The following is a 15,714-nucleotide window of genomic DNA, read 5'->3' on the forward strand; positions in this document are numbered from 1 at the left end:
GTTGGCTTTCTTCCTTCTTCATATTTAATACTTATGCGTGAACAAAGTGAGAGGATTTTTAACGTGCTGCAATTCAGTTTACAGGCAATTAGACATAAAACTGCTCCTCCACTGACACTTGTGACTTGTGCCCGGGGCAGTCACACTCGAGGTGTGTAGTGCTCTAGATGTGCTTTGCGGATCTGTAGGGATAATTCAATCTCGAATTCAGCAGCGCTGAAGGATTTGAGAGCAGCTCCTCAGTGTGCCAAGCTCCCACCTCCACTAGAGGGTGTGAAGCTCTGCAGAATGATTTGTTTTCACAGAAACTGGAAATCCAGGAGACTTTCCTCCTTTAATCGGCTGTGCAGGCAGTGAGGCCGCGGCGGGATTATGTTCCGTTGAGGATCCCGGCTCTGCGTGTTGGCGGCGGCCCACGTTGCCCGTGTGTTATGTAACCATCAGCCGGGCTCACCATGCGCTCCATGTGATGATGCTCGGCCCTGGCCAGTGGAATGACTCGTAAGCAACGAGGTGTGTGTGCCTGGGGGAAGCGGCTCTGTTGTAGGCGTGGTACGGTTAGTGCCCACCTCCAGTGCGGGTACCTGGAAGAGGTTGTTTAGAGGGTTAACTTGCACATGCCAAGTTCCCTTTCCTTCCACGTGGGTGGTAAAATGGACCCTTGCTAACAGCAAGTAGTAACTTTTCACTTACATTGCAAAGAGCCTGGCTCCTAGATTTCCCTTCACAGGTAGAAGGAATTTTCACACAATCTGCCACGCTCCCAAGCCAAACCTGAGGCCAATGCGCGGCAAAACGCTCGTGAAATGCCATGAAGCTGAGCTGCTTGCTGGGAGGTGCGTGCAGAATCTGCTCAGCTCATGGCAGCCGTGCTGGCTCCTTGGCCAAGTACAGGATTTCTTACTGAATTTTGCCTCTGCCACGTTAAGAATGAATTCCTGAGCAGAACTGAACCCAGCGATGCTGGCTTTGCTCCAGCACTCGCAGTGCTTGGGGAGCACCCAAAGGAGAGATGGGATCTTCCAGAGTATGTGATTGCTCTGGCTTGAGATGCAGAGGAGCGTACGCTCCTCACTGGCTGCTGGTCCCAGCTGGGGTCCGTGGACGTTTTGGAGCTCGATCTTTACATCTGAGAGGGGAGTGGGATGGTGCCTGCTGGATCCTGCTCCTACCGCAGCCGGGTGGGTGTCGGGGTGGGGCTGGCTGGAGAGCAAGGGGGAGGCAGTCAAAGTGGGGTGGTGCTGGCAGGGCTGAGGGGTGTCAGTGTTGAGGGTGGGGAGGTGAGGGGGTGTCTGCGGGAAGGGCAGTCCTGCAACGGCTTCTCTGTTTTTGTTTTCAAGGAAATTTTGCATCTTTTTGCAAAAATGATGTCAATGTTCTCTTTGAAGGTTTTAATTTAGAATGGATCAGCAAGGAGCTGGTCACTGTTTTTAAAAAAACCAAATGTGCTTTTCCCCAGCTTCTCCTGGGGGATGCTGTGTCTTGATACGGTCATATGCACATGAGTGCCAAGTGTGGTCCCCAGCCCATCCTGGCGCCTCTCCTGGGGTCTTGCTGTGAAAACAGTCCAGCAGCTGAAGCCATCAGTTGCACTAGAGGCAGTGCTACAGTAAAAGCCTCTTCGGGCTGACAGGTACAGGCAGGACGCAGCCTCTGCCGGCTCGGTGTGCTGAGGACTCTGCTTAACCAACATGCAAAGTGGATTAGAGATTGTAAACAGCCTTCACCTGAGGAAAGCACAACCGACCTGGGAGAAGTGGGTCAGTTGGATATTTGGGGCTGTGTAACTTGCAAATCATGCTTAAGGATCTTACTTGTTTATCAGCTGCAGTGACTCAAACTGCATCGTAAAAGTGGCTTGTGCCTGTCTGGAGCAGGGTGATACATCCTCTGTTCCCGCTCGCCTGCTCCGGAGCCTCCCAGGAATATGCGTACACCCAGGTTTGCTTATCAGTTGCCCATTGAGTTTTCCTGGGACTTCAAGCTGCTGTGAGCCTCTTAAACAGCAACTGAGAATTTATTGCCAAGACAAAGAGAGTAGGCAAACACCCTAGCCAGTCAGTGTTGGTATCACATGGATATGTTTTGAAGCCTGTGCTGTTTTACTAGTTTTGCCCACTAATTGGGCAAAATTAATCCCCACTGTGGTTAGCTCCAGGCTCTCCCAAAAGGGAAATGGTTTTAAACCCTGTGGTGTTTGTACTGTAAACAAGGTGTTTGTCCCCCTCTCCCTCGCTGCTGTCTCTTGCCTGTGTGAAGGTGGGCAGTGTCAAACAGCTTGTCTTTTCTGAGGATTTCACACATTCCCAGCAGATCGGTGCTGGGCAACACGAGGGTGGCTGCGAGCCCTGTGTGAGTTGCAGAGGGCCCCAGCAGAGGTGCTGAGGGTGCTGGCAGGGATGGTGGATGTCCATGTGTGAGCTGCACCCAGTCTGGCCCCTGGAGCAGTGCTTTGCTCTGGCTCTCCAAACACGTGCCATTTATTTTTCTTCCCCAGCCGTGAAGGGGGTTGTGCACAAAGTCCTCCGGCCACCACAGTGGCTCCGTGTTTTTGCAAACACAACCCAACTGTCAAAGCATGAGTAATTGGGGGAGCCTCGTCCACCATTTGTGCCCTGCATGCTGCGATAAGGTTGAGCCATGCACTTGTTTGTGCTGTTTGCAAGCCGTTCCTTCCTGTGCGGGTAAGAATAGCTTGTCTCATGAGTACACGAGTCTCCAGAGCAATGAGTTATCTGCTTGGACGTGCTCCCTGTGCTGACAGCGAGCCGAGGGGAAGTGTGCTTTGTTGGAGCAAGGTCTTTGCTTGCTGGAGGGAACGTTGCTTTCTGGCAGGTCACAGACCTGGTGGCCCTCCACGCATTGCTTTACCCTGCCCTGGCCTTTATGCCTTCCTTCCCCACACACAGCAGAGCCCCATGTGGCCCCTGGGGCTCTGCAGCTTCTGATCCATCTATCAGCTTGCTTGAAAATGGCTCTGTGGATGGGAGCAGCTCTAATCCTTTGCATGGGTGGGTGGGCTGTTCTGCTGCAGCATCCGACCTCTTCTTCCAGCCCCAGGCAGCTCAATCCCCTCTGCTCTTCCCTTACGCTCTTGGGTCCCTGTGTCCCAGCACATTGGATTTCTCTGCTCATTGTCACCCTGTGCCTTAACACAGTTCCTCTGGCCGCTCTGGGGACATGGGGATAAGAGCTGCTCCAGCAGCCTGTCACTGCGGGAAAGGAGCTGCAGCACTTACCGTGCCCAGCTCTGGCTGGCTTTTCTTACTCCTCGCAGGGAGCTGATGCAACTTGCTCGCCTGGCAGAAAAGCATTTTATTGTTGCTGGATTAAGGAGCTAGGCTGGCCCATGGAAGGTCCTGGTGGGTGCTGGGTGAGCCGGACCTCTGCCTTTTGGCAGCATGAAGCCCTTACGTCAGCTCTGTGGGTCGGGGAGCTACAGCCTCGCTGGCTCTGCTTGTCCTAGCCTGCTGCCCATGCACAGCTTTCTCAGTTCCTCCATTTCTGACTGGTGAGATCATGCTCTGCGCATCCCGTGACTTTTTGGAAAAAGTTCTGCCCATTGTGTTTTTGTGGAGAGATTGGGATCCGTCCTGCAACATAAACCCAGGGCACCAAGCACAGATACTGCTTGCAATCATCTCTCCTGCTTCTAACCACAGAACTGGGTTTTTTAATGACTTCTCGGTAGTGTTCTTGCTGAAGGGGAAAATCCTGCTGGACTCGAGGCCCTGGAGATCTCAGTGCTGAAGGTGGTCAACCCAATCTTTGCCAGCCAGCCAGCAGCATCTGGTCCCTGCTGAAGCTGCCCAGCAGCACTGCCCAGGACAGCAGGGAGCTCTGTTGTGATGGCAGCCAGATCTTCATCACAAAGATGGGTATATGTGCACTGAATGCAGGATGGCACAGTTGGGGCACTTGAGTTTTGGGAAATACTGCCCTTTCTGACATGCAGAGGATTCCTTTCCCCTGGCAGGGAAGTGCCCAGGCCCATGGCAGGGCTGTGATACAATCGCCATATGTTGAGGGTCAGCTGCGGCACAGTAGCACCCATGGGGAATGACTTGGCTTTTCAGCCCATTTGGAAGCCCAACTTCTTTTGGGAGAAGTAAAACTTAAGGTCAGGACATGCTGCCTAGGTACAGAAAGGTTGGGACGTCGTGGTGCTGTGAGTGTTTCTTCTTAGAGTTCTTGATCCCTAATTCACTGCTCTAGAATTACAGCTTCTTCCTTTTTCTTTAAAGTTTCTGAAAAAAACCAACCCCAAACCCTCTGAATTTGGCCTGTTTTGGGTTTTTTGGTGTTGGAATTTCCTGTGGAATAGAAAACCTGGGACTGGCCAAGAGATCATAAAAGATGTGTGAAAGTAAAACCCGCAGTGAGGCACCCTGCTCTGCTGGGCTCCCTTGATTTTGCTGGAATCTGTTTTGTGCTCTCACCTGGGTTGTTTGTGTTTAAGTGGTCCGTGCATGATGTTCTGGATTTAAAATATGTGCCCTGCTCCCCAAGCAAGAGGGCAGCCCCTCAGGATCGAGGGGAAAAGGGACCTGCTGCTTCCTGCAGCCAGCTGCAGCAAAGAGGGGTGCGGAGCGTGAAACCCTGTGGGCACGTAGGAGGAGGGGATGGATGAAGGTGCCTTTCCCCTGTCTACAGGATGTATAAAGTATCTGATCCCTCTTGTGGGACACCTAATGCTGAGCATTTTTCCTCCTAGGCAGAAAGCAAAAGAGCAGTTGATGCCTTTGGCCACCCATGAAAGCTTGGCTTACTCCATTTTACGGATGGGAAAATCAAGGTGTGTGTGGCCCGGCCGGTGGGTCCCTTTTCTGCGGACACAGAGCAACCGGCTGCTGTTTCTGGTGCTCTCCCCTCCTGGAGCTGCGGGCAGGAGGCCTGAGGCAGGGTGAGGGGAGGCAGCTCCGCGGAGGCATGCAGAGGACAAGATCCTAGCTCTGGGGCGGGGAGGCCAGTGGGACCACCAGTGCCCCCAACCCTCCTGCGTGATTCTTTGTCCACGGGTGTTGTTGCCAACACTGTGACCCGGGTGAACGGGCACCAGTGTGAATTAACTCAAGGGCAAACGCACACGTGCCCGCAGCCAAGGGCTGAGCAGAGCCAGGGTTGCAGCTGAGCCGTCCGGAGCACGCTGGCACGCAGCGCTGACGGGAGAGGGGGAGAGGAAAGCGAGGCCTGTGGAGCTGTGCAGGGACGGTATCGTCTCCATGTCACTGGTCCCTCCTCATCCTCTCTGGGTACAGCCTGTGCCATGCCCCGATACTGTCTCGCAGGGCAGCACAGAGGGAAAGGACCATGGTGGCTGGTTCCACAGTGTGTGCAGCAGCGATGCCCAGCAGCTGCGTCCTGGTGTGCTCGTCCAAGGCCAGGAGTGATGACGGGGTAGTAGGTCAGAGACCGACTGTCCTCTGGTGCCAGATCCTGGTGCAGAACCAGTGGCAGAGCAGCAGCCAGGGTCGTAACCCAGCCAAGCAAATCCTTCACCAGCTGAGCATGAAATGGATATTTATGTGTCCAAGTCAAAAATAACGAGGAAGGAGGCAGAGGTGTTTGCATATGCACCCATGTTTTACCTCAACTGCAGACAGGCCAAATCCTGAGCGCTGGGAGGAAACCCAGACCTCACGAAAAGGGAGCAGATCCCGTGCAGGCAGATGAGATGCCCTGGCTGCAGCGAATGGAGTCCAGGAGCGGGCGGGCGGCTGCCAAGGTAGGGCAAGTCTGTGAGCAATGGGGAAAACTGCTTTGACCTTCAAAGCACGTCCCAGCAAGTGCCTTGCTCTGGAAGTGGTTTCTCTCCTCACACTAAGCCCTCTGCCCCGCAGCCACGAGGCCATGTTGCTCCCTGCTGGGTCAGTCCTCAAGAGCCAGCCAGGAACCAGCACCACATGCTGGGAGCCCAGCCGTGACCTGAGGCTGCCTTCTGCTTTCTGCTCCTCTGCTCCTGGCTTGTGCTTGGACTGGAAAAGCTCTGAGGTCTGTGACTGGCAGGCTGGACCTTGGGCTGGGACAGGAATTGGTTAACGCCCGTCAGCGTGTTATGCAAAGCATTGAACTTTGCATTGCCGGAAGAGGAAATGTCTGTGCATTCGCTCTGATTTGTACAGGAATTGAGAGCATGGAGATTTGGGGCTGTGGCCACTTCTGCTGGGTAAACAGCCGGAGAACTGCCTAGTTTCCAGCTCTCCTCCCTCTCCACCCATTGAAAAGGCTCCGGCAGGTCTCAAAGCACGACATCTGGGAATAGTGCTAGCAACCACCAGTCCAGCCCAGATCCTTCCACTCAGCATTGCTCAGCCTTTAGAGAAGGTTCACCTCTGCTAAGAGGCTGCTTTTAGCTGCTCCCTTGAGAGCTGTTTTTAGGTCATGCTGTAGTGTTGGTCTTCCTTCAGCAGCAGATCAAGTCCTGCATTTACTGCCGGAGGGAGAGCACAGGCTGCAGGAAGGTCACGTCTGCCCTGACCCTGGGGAAGGGATGAGGCTGGGCTGGGTGCCGCCTGAGCATCTCTTGGGCCCTTAGTTCCCTCCCGTGCCAGGACTGCATGGCAGGATTTGGTTTCAATGACTGTCTTGTGATGATGAAGGGAAGGGGCAAGCAAAGACAGCTTAAAAATATATATTCTTTAAGCTGTAACTAAGAAATCTGCCATGGTTCCAAGTTGGACCTTCCAGGCAGAGGTGAACAGGCTTCATTTGACAGCTATTTCTTAAATATTTAAAAAGCTGCCTGGAATAAACTGAATGTTTCTGAGTAGTGACCTAAATTCCACTTGCTGTAAATTTCATTAGAAAGTGGATTTGTGTGCCTGCCAGGAGCAGGCCACTTTGCAGCTTCATTGATCTGCCCAAACCATGTGCTGTGCAAGTGCCTTCCTCAGCAGATTTTTAAGGAGCTCACTGCTGCATGCTACTATCCCGAAATGTGGCTTGTTTCCTTGCTTTTCTCATTCTTCCTCTTTTTTTTCTTCCTGGTGCAAATGCAGCATTGTTTACTAGTCACGTCGCATCGTTAGCTGTATGGAGTCATCTCGCTGGCTGTGTGGGCAAGGATATAGCTGCTGGGAAGGAAAATGTCACTCTCCTTCAGCTTGCTTGATGTTCTTTGCTCTCAGATCTCCATCCTGTGCTGTGGAGGCCAAAGACTTTTGCAACCCCAGGGGCTGCCTGCAGTTCCGCTCTCCAGCGAGGTCACCTCTGGTTCTGACACCCCCTCGAAGAAGCTTCCTTCCCTTCTGCTGTCCCCAAAGCACTGTCTATCCCTGTGCAACCACAACTTTGGATCTTGTGGAGAGGTGTGATGGTAGCACAGATGGCATATACTGAGCCTTACTAGGGAAAAAAGCCTGGGGAGATGTGGTACTGCCAGACCTGTGGATGCACAAGCAACATGCATCTCCCCAGGCCTGAGTTGGGTCATGCTGCTGATGCTGAATTCCCTTCCCTTTGCAGCGTGTTTGCAGCCCACCTGACCAGGTTAAAGGTAGTGCTGGGGGGCTCTGTGCAGCCACCATGGGAACAGAGGGCAACACTACAGCTGCTCCTGTGTTGTTAGACACAGAGCAATTGTCTGGTTCGGCTGAATTAATGGGCGAAGGGAAAGGTGATGTGTCCCTGTAGCCCTGAAGTTGGGCACCCAGCCCTGCCTTCCCCACGGGAACCCTATTCTGGGGCTGTCCTGTCCCCCTGGCACTTCTACCTTTTTCTCTGCATGAAGCTGATGCTTCTGTAGAGAACTCCAGCCTGGGGATGGGCCACGTAACAGCATGAAACCCACCGTGATTTGGAAGCCCCATGGCCTCGCTGTGGCTCGGGGAGGGTTGTGCACCCTGGGCACTGCATGTGGAGCAGGCAGACTGCGGCTGAGGCAAAGCAGCAGGAAATAAAAGACTAACAGACAACCCCGTCCTACAGGAATGAAGTGCTGGCACCTGGCAGGAGCTCCAACAGCTCTTCCCAGTCTTTGGCATGTGGCAGAGCTGGCTTTCCGAGAGGAACTTTCCTACACGAGGACGGTCCTGGCACTGCCAGGCTGGCACAGAACGTAGCCGGTCCTGGCAGCAGGGCCAGGGGTGGGCTTGGATGTCTGGATGAGCGCATGCTCATGTTGAAGGTACGTCTAAGGGAACTGGTTGCACCTCAAACAAGTGATCTCCTAAGGGTGAGATCACAACACACCCATTTCCCTCAGCCGCCTCCAGAGACAGAGCCGGTGCAGCTGGGAGCATGGGAGGGACTGAAAATACCCCAAACCCAACAGGAGGGGCGGTTAGTGTCAAGGGTGGGGGTTGGAGTGAAATATCCCCCTCTTCTAACCATTGTCTGCGTGTCTTGCTTATGGCTGAACATTGGGAAGAGAAACTTGGGGGTACCTCCGGTGCTCCTCCTGCTGTATGGGTGATGAAAGTGGGAAGAAATCTCCGTGTTGGAGCCGTGGAACACAGATCTGTCCCACCTCCTGCTGAGCACTGCTGCGGAGGGGGCTTTCTTGGGCTGGGTTTTGGAAAGATACTGGCAAGTTGGTCCAAAGCAGCAGCAGCCTTACTGCTGCCTCTCCCCTCCTTTGGCTGCCAGCACTGGCGATGCCCAGGCGTGGTGAGCCTGGCTGTCCTCTCTGCTGCGAGAGGTGCTGCTTCACCTCCGCTCTACGGTGGTGATTTATTTTCAGAAGTTAAACCTAGGGCCTGCACAAAGAGGCCACAGCCTGGGCCAGCAATATGGGCTGTCTTGGGGACAAGGCCTTGCTGGTTGTCAGCGTCCAGACAAGGGCTAAATTAATTTCCCCTAAATCTGAAATGCTCTGCCAGTTTTCTGGGTTCTCAGCATCCCTGCTGGACTTGCCTGTTGTTTATTTTCCTGAGGTCTAAGGAGATAGGTTTTACTGAGGCAATGGCCTGGGTCCTGTTCTCTCCTACCACCAGCACCCCGAGCCTTTCCTTACTCTGGCCCCTGATGCAGGGTTTCTTGCCTGGCCCCAGGAGGCTTCATCTGTCCCCAAGCCTTGTCTGTCCCCAGCTGCAGGAAAGGCAGGGAGGAAGCAGAATTGGAGGCAGGAGGTCTTCCTGGCTCTCTCCTGCTTTGGTTTTGGGCAGTGTGGATGGCTCAGCCCCTTTGAAGGGAGGCGAACAGTGCCTGGGAAGGGGAGGCTCTGCAAGCTCACCCAGCTGTGCCCAGCAGAGAGGTGCTGGGGACCGCGCTGGCCCAGCTGTGACCGGGCGCTGGGCTGGCACTGGGACCTTCCCCGCTTTGCTGCCCTGCCCAGCGCCGTGATGCTGCTCAGCAGCTGAGTCTGGGCTTTGTGGCTGAGGCAAATGCAGCTGCACTTGTTAGGGCCGAGGAAAGGGGTGGTCAGGGCGTAGCTGCCAGGGGAATCTGGTTTTAAGTGTTGGGAGCGTCACCAAGGCAGCAGTTTCTCTCTGCAACCCACGAGGGGGTTAAGTGAAAAATGAAATTTCTCTCTATCTCCTTCCTTGTGCTTTCTCATCTCTGTCAACGGAGCTGAAGATGGGGGAGGATTTTTTTTTTTTTTCTATATTTAGCTTCGGAGAAATTGCTATAACTAATCGGCTTTAGGAGACTGGGTTCTCTTTTATTTTATCTTTTTCTGTCACTAAGACCTTGTCATGTGGCTGTGGACTGCGGCTCGCTGGCTCTCGCAGTTTGCTGGGCTTAGTTTTTTTCATGGAGTCAATTAATAACCCGTAAAAATAACACCTCCAGCTGTTCCACTTGCAGCTGCTGGGCTGGAGTCTAATTACCGGGCCTTGGATCCCAAATCCTGCTTTGCATGTAAAAGTGCCAGTGAATAGGAACAGGCAGAGGAGATGGCAATGCAAAAAAGGAGTGCGGTTTGGGGTGCTATTTTTAGCCTTTTCAAGCCAAATGTAAAAAGACCCTTAGGCTGCTTGTGTCCTGCTGAATCTGATCATATGCACAATATTGTTCCCATGGCACAGCACAGCAGCCAGGGTGGGTTGGGGGTTTATTTTTGGCAGTTAGCTTGCCTACATTTAAAACCTTCTTCTGGGTTAGTTTGAGCAGTGCAGTGTTGATGTGTCTTACATCCATGTACTCATGGGTTTTTTGCAATCACCTGTAGTTCTCTGCGTGTCGCTGAACGTGCCCGTGCTGGATGTGGCCACGGCAGTGATGAGGAGGGAAGGCACACAGTTGTTCACCCAGTGCGGAGCTTGCATCTCACAGAGTGGTGGTAAAGGGGTGCCCAGCCCCCCTCAAAAAGTCCTTTTCTACCGATTAAGATACAAAATTAATTTAGCTGGAGCTCTGGTGGGTATACAGTGATCTCCCTCCCGTGTCATCCTGTCTACCTTGCACCTTATTCTGCTTCCCAAGCTGGATGTCAGCTTTGGGTGGACCAGATTTGTCCTCTGCTTGTCTGGAGCCTGGGGGTCTTGGCTCTGCTTGGCTGCTGCTGCCTCGACTCCCACCACTGTCATGTTCATCTGACCTCTTGCTACCTCCTGGGTACTCAAGAGCCCTCTCCTTTCTTGCTCCCCATGGACGTGGTGCAGCAAAGGCCCAGGAGGGCCAAAGTGCACACAGGGATGGGGCACTGAGGAAGCACTGGGCTTGTTTCCAGTCCTGTCCAGGGAGCTGTACTGGGGCATATTGTTTCTTTTATCATTGGGCTCTTGTTTAATTCAGACTCAGGCTGGTTATGACCAAAAGCAAATCAAACAACAGCTGTTCATTAGCTAATTTGAAATACTTAGTGGTCACACATCAGTCTGTAGCTACCAGCTTGAAACCATGATTGCAAATAGGCTTCCTGTACTGGAGATCATCCCCTCATTAAACCAAGTTATTTTGAGACTGCTGTTTGGAAGCTGTCCTCAGAAAAAACTCCTACACATCCCACTTGCACAAGGGTTACAGAGCCAGTGCTTGACTCAAAGGCAACTCCACCTCTTCCTTCTCTGCTCAGGCGCCCCCTGCCCCATGCTGACAGCTACAAGAGCTGGGAGGTGTTAAATGTACCATCTCTCATCCCTAGAGAGATGGAGCCAAACTCTCAGTGGGTATCCCTTCAGTGGAGCTCTGCTACCAGTTCACTTACCCAGGGGTGGAGGATGCTATCAATCTCCGTTCAGTCTTGCCTAGCAAAGAGATTGCAAATGTGGCTTTCCATCATGCGGTACATTAGCCAAATTAATTCCAGGACAGAGAGTCTGACAGTGGTGGTCAAGGATGAGACAGATTAATGCTGCAGCCATGTCAAAATCAGCAGAGCTGCTGCTTGCAGCGTGCCAGCTCCCTGGATGCAGCCAGCCTTCTGCTCAGCAATGCCCTCCTTCTCACACTTTTCAGGGGCATTGAACGCGCTGGAATTGGCGACACAGACCATTCAATTGGAAGGAACATCTGTCTCTAAACTGCGTTCCCCATTCAGCTGCCGCCGCTCCAAGTGGGTGACATTTTTTATGCATCTTGCTTGCTTTCTTTAATCTCCCAAACACAGGCATGCCTGTGGAGCACGGGAAGGTTCCTCCCCCATGACAAGGAAAAAGAAATTAGCAAGCAGATCGAGCATATATAGCAAATAATGAGATTGCCTTGGATACAGGACTGGAATTCATGCAAAGAATTCTGCTGATCAGAGAAGATAAGCAGCGTTTCTAGGGCCTGCAAATAGTGTCATGAGACTTATGTTTCTCAAGTGTTTTCTAAGAGATCCTTGGATGAAGGCTGCCAGCACAGGCCTGATCCACAGACAGCGTGATTTAAAAAATAAACCCTGAAATAGCTATACTGGTAGTTATTTTGGTGTGCAAGTGCCTCGTAATGATATGCCTCATTTTCCTTCAGGCACGGGAACAAGCTATACAGACACACGCGCTGTTATGCTGGCGGAGCAGCAGTCACAAAGAAGGCTTGTCCTGACGGAGCTCCAGTGAAAGGGTCCAGTGTTTGCCCACAGGGTGCAGACCCAGGACTGGTGGAGTCAGTGCGTACTTTAAAAGGAGCTGAATTTATGGAATACTTTTAATAATAAGTAATTGTTTCTTATTACTCCTCTGGTATTAAAAAAAAAAAAAAGTCAACATTTTACAGGCAAATAGGGACAAAGTCGGTTACCTGGTGAGCAATCCAACAGCTTGATTCAATGCTTGTTGAAGTAGATGAGAGCATTTGTACTGTCAGACTCATTAAAAAGAGGGATAGTAAACAGCCTTTGTTTTTATTTTTATAGGAAATTTACTCATCCTTGCATTTGCTGTGTCTCTTGGCTGAGACTGATATTCTTCTAAGGATTGAGTAGTGTTATTAATGAACTCATCACAGAATCACAGAATCGTCTGGGTTGGAAAAGACCTTGAAGATCCTCCAGACCAACCATCAACATAACATTGACAGTTCCCAACTACACCAGATCCCTCAGCGCTGGGTCAACCCGACTCTTAAACACCTCCAGGGATGGGGACTCCACCACCTCCCTGGGCAGCCCATTCCAATGCCTGACTACCTGTTCTGTAAAGAAATGCTTCCTAATATCCAGTCTAAACCTGCCCTGGCGCAACTTGAGGCCATTACCTCTTAATCCAGGCTGTCCTTTAACTCACTTAAAGAGACGACTGGTACCAGGCTGTTCACAGTGAGGCAGGTACCAAGCAGCTCCCAGGCAGTGGCACACGGGCACAAGGAGTGTTTCCAAAGGCTATTAGAAAAGCTGGGCATTCCCAACAGCCCAGTAAAACCTTCCTTGCTTGCAACTCCAGCTCCCTGTGTTATGAGCATGACATCTTCAGCAACAATAAAATACCCCAGCAAGTTATCATCCAAGTGTTTTTCCCTTTATACTGGAAAAAAGGTCGTGGGGGTGAGTTCCCTTTGACATTTTGCCCCCCCTGTGCCACCTCCTGTTGTCTGCAGGATAAAATAATGCCCCAAAGGGTGTCTCCCCCTCCTCATGCTCCCCCAAGAAGTCTGTGCTATTGACCTTTTGGGTGTTACAAATATCCAACGTGGGTATTGGAATGAGTGTTGGATTTGATGCTTCATCCAGGATATACACTCTGCTAGCTCCTCACGCTTTAATTATTTCTGTACTAGCAGCCCCCCCTGCACCACCTGCTCACTTTTGCTTTAGCACCACGCTGCTTATGAGCGGTGACACTGAATTCACTGCAGGAAGCTTCGTATGGTTATGGGCTTTGCAATGAAAGGATGTGAATAAGGGCTGGGATGCTTTCCATGTGCTCATCCCATGGATTTTATGAATCAGGACTTAATCCTATGTGCTAAAGTTCATCTGTGTAACCTTTGCTATGTCAATGGTGTCTGTGCTCTGATGTAGCTGCTGGAGTCCAAGAGCTGGCAGCTGGTGTCTCTGGCCAGCTCCCAGCCTGCAATTCAATTTTCCTATCACTCGAGAAGAAAGGAAAAAATGTGTTTCTGACTGTTTGTGCCATGAAAACATAAAGCGCGTCTACAAGGTCATTTAAGGCTTTTCTACACTGTGACACATGAGAAAATTCAGAGAAATCAAATAACGGTATAAAGTTAATACACCTTCACTTATACTGCACTGAACTACAGTAAACTAAGGTCAATTTAACCCTGAATAAAAATCTCAGCAACAGGAGCCTTCTAGGTTTCATACATCAACATCACCTCTCTGAACACAAGTTAGTCTGGAGATATTTTACCCTATTCCCAGTCTTGTCAATGGTGGAAAACTACCACAGAGCTAAAAGGCAGCAGTGATTGGGAATAAGGGGATCACCCTGGAAGTGCAGAGCTCTGGTCTGTTTTCTCATACGGACCTACTGCGTGACTTTTCCTATAGCATTTTGTGAGCCCCAATATTTATATCTGCATATTGGGATTATTAGTATCTTCCCTGCCATTACAAAGGGCTTTATGATCTCCAGAGATACGTGGAGACATTTCTCCTCCTCTGTACCATTTCCCCAGTATGGGTTATATAAGGAGCTTACAAAAAATGTGTACAGCTGTTACAGATGAGCACACTCGGGTATGTGCCTGGAGGACTGAACTCAGGTGTCACAGTTACTTTGGTTTTAAGAATAAAGGAGTGAAGGAATTCACACCACCTCATATCCAGCACCATCAGATACTGGCTCCCTAGACTGACGAGGGAAAGTAAAAATTGTGACACCTAGTTAAGTACCTATAATGCATTTAATAAGAACTCTGTGTAAACCGGAATCACGTCCCCAGGGCACAACTCTGTCCCATTACCTGTTTGTCAGTCATCATGCTTATTTTAGCTGGAAATGTTATCATTTGGGACCTTTTTCATGGTTTTAAAGGTTTAGGAAGCAGGTATTTATTTCAATGTAGCCAGTAGTACATAAAAAAATCCACCGACTCGGGACTGATTTATTAGGGAATGGCTCTTGAAGAACGTCAGTGTATCAGAACTCATAATCTCATCCCTCTTTCACATACCTTTAATAATCGTACGGTTTAGCAGCAAGACCTTGAAGGAACGCACGCTCTCTTGTTGAGAACTCCTAACAATCTTGTCTCTTTAGTACGAAAGCTGCAAAGATGAGACCTGCTGGACAGTAAGAAGCCAGGACCACTTCACTTTTATTCACTCTCTGGGGTGTAAACAAAAGAAACCAGAGCAAGTCCCTGCCTGCTGAAATTCCAGGGGCTTGCACTGAATCACAGCAAGACCCGGAGGCGTTTTGCATCTTTTCTTGTATACATCAGCTCTGCACTGCTCCCAGGCAATTGTACTTTAAGTTACTTATTATTAATAATAAAGGATTTACTACCAATAGTGCCATTAATTTCCATGGCAATATTGTCTGAAACAAGATACAGGACAGGGCTTTGAGTTGTATAACCAAAGTTCGTAACGTGGAGGAATGCAATCCAGGAAAGGTGTTCAGACAGTGGGGAGTGACCGACCTTGCTTAACCTCCCTAAGGCCCAACCTCCCTGCGTATCTAGCAAGCTGCATTCCTAATTTTCTGAAAATATTGTGTGGTTTGCATTTTCAGCCTATGTCCTCTGGGCTTCAGTCTTCAGCATGCCTCACGGCTTCCCTTAAACATTTCACCCACCCATTTATTCATTTATATTCCTTCTAATGATGCACTGCTGGAGCTTCCAGAAGAGAACTTGTAACAGGAATATAAACAATAGAAAACTTAAAAAACCTATTACTTTCCTCTTTTGTGTCTATCTTGTTAAGATTATTCTTTCTGCAGAAAACAGGCAAGACACCTACCATGACTGATTTAGACATTAAATTATGGACGTTCACTTTAATGCTTTCACTCTATCAATAAACTCCCAATATGTTTAAAGGTCCAAAGTTTTTTGGGTTATATAGCCATTTGGTTAAGTAGGATAGTGGCAGTCAGCAAGAATTAAAACAATTCCCAGAATCTAAAGAGAGAAATGTTATGAACAAAGAGGAATCTGAGTGGGCGTAAATTCCTCGCCCTGCTATGTTGGTAGGATTGTATCTCAGGCTTTCAGAGCAGGAAAAGGATGTTACAAGCATAATGGCAAGGAATATCAATCAGATAACTAAATCTAATTACAGAGTTACTAGATTAACCTGTTAACTTCAGCTACATGATGGCAACCGGCCAAGTGCCACAACAGAAACCAGATTCAGAGAAACAGTTTTTCAACAGATTAAACAGCTGCTTGTTTCAGATCAGACAACAGACTATTCTTGACCAGCTTTAAAAAACA

General features: G+C 50.3%; 1 long non-coding RNA gene across 1 annotated transcript; it reads left to right on the forward strand.

Annotated features, from left to right (window-relative positions):
• The first annotated feature begins 11,338 nt into the window (after positions 1–11,338).
• Positions 11,339–12,772, forward strand: LOC141933104 (uncharacterized). The gene is made up of 3 exons (XR_012625992.1): positions 11,339–11,437; positions 11,839–12,025; positions 12,224–12,772. It is a non-coding gene; the product is annotated as an uncharacterized LOC141933104 (long non-coding RNA).
• Positions 12,773–15,714: the final 2,942 nt, after the last annotated feature.

The sequence above is a fragment of the Strix aluco genome, chromosome 21 (genome assembly GCF_031877795.1).
Source record: "Strix aluco isolate bStrAlu1 chromosome 21, bStrAlu1.hap1, whole genome shotgun sequence".
Lineage (NCBI taxonomy): Eukaryota > Metazoa > Chordata > Aves > Strigiformes > Strigidae > Strix > Strix aluco.